The sequence below is a fragment of the Asparagus officinalis genome, chromosome 2 (assembly GCF_001876935.1).
Source record: "Asparagus officinalis chromosome 2, Aspof.V1, whole genome shotgun sequence".
In the NCBI taxonomy this organism is placed as follows: domain Eukaryota; kingdom Viridiplantae; phylum Streptophyta; class Magnoliopsida; order Asparagales; family Asparagaceae; genus Asparagus; species Asparagus officinalis.
In genome coordinates, this window is record NC_033795.1 from 80912693 (window position 1) to 80917227 (window position 4535).

The following is a 4535-nucleotide window of genomic DNA, read 5'->3' on the forward strand; positions in this document are numbered from 1 at the left end:
CCCCAAAAAAAAAAAAAGAAAAAAAAGAAAAAAAAAAGACCTAGCCAAGTTACCCCCACCGTCAAAGAAGTAAAAACAGGGACCAAGGATTAAAAAATGGTATATTTTATAGTTTAGTTATCCGAAATTCTTGTGAGTGGAGGAGAGAATGTGAACTAGTTTGTTCGGGATAACAGAATTTGATTTATCAAAAATGGTTAGAAAGGTTATTAAAAAAGTTAATAAAACGTGAAGCACTGTCAGCTGTTGGCATCACACTTGAGATGCTGATTTTGTGCACGTGCACTAAATATCTAGCAAAAAAAAATCATCTTATCCACTCAAGGTAGGGCCCACCATTCAAGTCAAGGGCCCCACTGGATTCTTCAGTGCTAGTTGCATGGGAATAAGAATGGGATGCGGCCGGTGAAATGTGGTTCATTTTTTCAATCGTAATCTTGTAAGGGGCTGCTTAGTTGAACCAATATTTTAGGAAACCCTTAGTTTTGGAATAAAAAGTAAATCATCAGTTTTGGATTAAAAAATAGGTTTTAAATGGTTATAACTGTATTTGTTTTAATTTTTAAAGAAAAGATTTGCTAAAAATAGAGCAAACAGTGTTATTTTTTGGACAACCCATTTCATGTTGTCTTTTGGAGTGGAAATAGGCTGGAAAGCTGACACACGCTTGTCACCTCAGCTTTTCTAGTCTCCCCTTTTCTCTTCACGTGACAAAGTCAGAACCTGTATCCCCATTAACCTCACCGCCTCATCTTCTCGTCCCCTCTTCTTCTACCTTTCCCTCCTCCGTTTTGAGCCTCTTCATCAAAAAAATCAAGACAATCTCTGCTACAATCGTTCGCAAATTGATCTAGTATGGTCGATTAAAACCTCGATTATCTCCTCGATGAAGCCTAGCTATTGATTTCAAAAGGAATTTTCTGATTTTTGGGTTATACAAGTCATTGATTTTCTATTGTTTGGGGTTTTCACGATGCATGTTTCCATCGTGAATGGAGGCAATCTTTTGTGATTCGGGTGTAGTAGGCACTCCCTCTTTGTTCTAAACTTTAGATCTGACGGCTTGATCTCTCTGTCAGGGGTTCAAATTTCACCTCTGATCATCGAGATCTACTCCATAACGAAGATAAGGTACAACCTTATTTTAATTTTTAATTTTTTAAATTCTCAGCAAATTAGGGAAAACTTGATTTTATCTGATTTTTTATAATTTTCACTATTTTTTTAATTTTCGTCAAATTTAGAGAAAACTGATTTTTATAATTGTCGGCAAATTAAAGTAAACTTATGGTAAAATTTAGGGTAAATTTTATCTGATTTTTTAAATTGTTGGTAAATTAGGGTAAACTTGATTTAATCTGATTTTTATAATTGTCGACAAATTAGGGTACAACCTTCCCCTATTTTTTTAATTGTCAGTATTTGTTCTGATATAATATACTGATTTTACCTGCTTTATTCAATTACAATTTGATAAGCTCTTTAAGAAGTTAGAAAATTTGTTGTTGATGTTGGTGTATATGTATGATTGAATGAAACAACATATATTGTATTATTTTGAGAAAATATCTGTATTATGTTGTCACGTTGGTGCATCTGTATGTTGATGTTGTTGATGTTGTCGATGTTGAAGTTAGAAAGTATCTGCTTTATTTTGAGAAAACTCATAAGTATTGAATAGTAATAATAAAACAACATGACTTGTCATGAGTATTTGTTGTTGATATTGTTGAATAGGTTGATGTTGATGTTCTAGCTGATACACACCTTGTTATTGCTGGATTATTTCTCTCTGAGGTTTATATATTGATTAGAATAAGTGGACTTAGCTTTCACATACCTCTTGTTAGCCTTCTAGAATGACATCCATAATTTTAGGTTGTCGACCACCTTTATTGTTTAGCAAATTGTATGCTTGAATGAATCAAACTGCAGTCTTATTTGTTACGCGCAGCGGAAATTTCGGTAGCACTTCGGCAGCACAACAAGAGTTAGGTCGCAATAAGAGTTCTTGTTTCTCAAAGGGAACAAGAATCTGAAGCCTAATATCTCATCAAAGTAAGATATTAGCTCTTCCTCTCGTCAGCTCTAGGACTACGCATCGAGGGAACCTAAAAGCTATTACAAATCACACAAATAGCAGTACAACCAATTTTACGTGGTTCGGCAAATTGCCTACGTCCACGGGGCAAGGAGGGGGGGAGATCCACTAATGGAGGGAGAGAATACAACTAGGGTTTACAATCACTCACAATCTAAACCCTCAAACAAACTCTCTCAAATCCCTCACAAACTCTCTCTACAAAAGGATGCACAAAAAAACAAAGAAGAGACTGCACAAATTTTTCTCCCGCAGTCAGCCGACAAAACAAATTTCGTGCTCTCTTTGCTGCAGCCGCCTAACACCCAAAAAACTCCTTAGCTACACTTTTCACGAAAACCTAGGTATATATATATATAGGGGATGTATTCGGGTGAATGTTGAATCGGGTGGGCCGGTCAGGCTGTCTCACGAGCTCACGTGCTCGTTCTCATGCGGAAAGGGAGGTAGAAAACGTCACATGCTCACATGCTGTGGCCCCCACTCATAATTCTCCACCTCGGCGAAGTTTTCTCAAAACTGAGCCGACACCAAAACATCCAAATATCCCAACTTATTGTGTCCAGTACGAACTCAATCCATAACAAGTCGAGAACCCGAACGAGAGTCCAAACAATCTCACCCCCATCAAAATCAACTAATCCAAACCGGCTGCATCATAAAGACTGCCTACGTATCCTCTTGCCCAAGGAATCAAGCCTCCCGTAGTTCATCCAAATGGCCGCCAACGGCCTCAATAATCACGAATATGCAATAAGTTTCGACAATGATCAAACTTGTTGCTTGGAACCACCTTAGTGAGCATATCCGCCGGATTATCCTTCGTGTGGACTTTCACAATTTCCACATCGCCATCTTCAAGAACATCTCGAACGAAGTGATAACGAACGTCAATGTGCTTCGTCCTCGCATGAAAAACCTGATTCTTCGCCAAATAGATAGCACTCATGCTATCACAATGAATAGTGACGGACCTCTGCGATATACCAAGTTCCTCTAAAAGTCCTCGAAGCCAAATAGCCTCCTTTACAGCCTCCGTAACTGTCATATACTCTGCCTCCGTCGTAGACAAAGCCACCATCGACTGTAAGGTACATCTCCAACACATCGGCGCACGGGTCAAAGTAAACACATACCCCGTCGTAGACCGGTGCTTATCCAAATCCCCGGCATAATCCGAATCAACATAGCCAATACATAGCTGCCCACCTGTAGTGTCCCGCTCATAAACTAAACCAACATTGAGCGTACCTCGAATGTACCTCAAAATCCATCTCACGGCGTCCCAATGACCCACTCCTGGATCGTGCATGTATCTCGATACCATGCTTACCGCCTGTGACAAATCTGGCCTCGTACATACCATCGCGTACATCAAGCTCCCAACCACACTCGCATATGGAGTCTTCGACATCAACTCTCTATCTTCAACTGACTTCGGTGAAAGACCAGCTGAAAGCTTCAAATGGGCTCCCAATGGTACACTAACTGGCTTCGTATCCATGCTAACATGGAATCGCTGTAGAACCTTCTTCAAATAAGCCACCTGTGTCAAACAAATTCTGCCCTTCTTCTTGTCTCTGCTGATCTCCATCCCTAGAATGCGCTTCTCCTCACCCAAGTCTTTCATCTCAAACTCATTTGATAGCTGAACTTTCAATTCATCTATAGCCGACCTGAAAATAGAGGTAACCAACATGTCGTCGACATAGAGCAACAAATAAATATACGCACCTCCTTTCAACTTGCAAAAATATACGTAAGGATCAAACTGGCTCCGAGTGTACGAATGACCAAGCATAAAACCATCAAATCGCCTATACCACTGTCGAGGAGACTGTTTCAAACCGTATAGCGATTTCTTCAATCTGCAAACCAACTTATCTTTCCCTGCAGCTCGGAATCCCAATGGCTGAGTCATATATATTTCTTCATTAAGATCACCATGAAGAAATGCCGTCTTCACATCCAACTGATCTAACTCCAAACCATGCTGTGCCACCAAAGCTAGCAGAATCCGAATCGAAGAGTGCTTCACTACCGGAGAAAAAACCTCATTATAGTCAATACCTTCCTCCTGTGCATAGCCCTTCGCAACCAACCTAGCCTTGAATCTCAACGGAGTGCCTTCAATGCCCTCCTTCTTCGTGTATACCCACTTGCAACCAATTGCTTTCCGCCCCTTTGGAAGCTCAACAAGCTCCCATGTATCGTTCTTATGAAGAGATTCCATCTCCTCCTGCATAGCCACCTGCCACGAATCAGCCTCCGAACTCTGCTCGGCCTCTCTGAATGTAGTAGGCACTAACTCATCGATACTCTCCACCGGAAGTGCATACGCAACTGTGTCGGCATACCGTGCTGGCATCTGTATGTTTCTCCTCTGTCTCCGAACCGCAATTGAATCCTGAACCTGAGCCGTCGGTTCCTGATC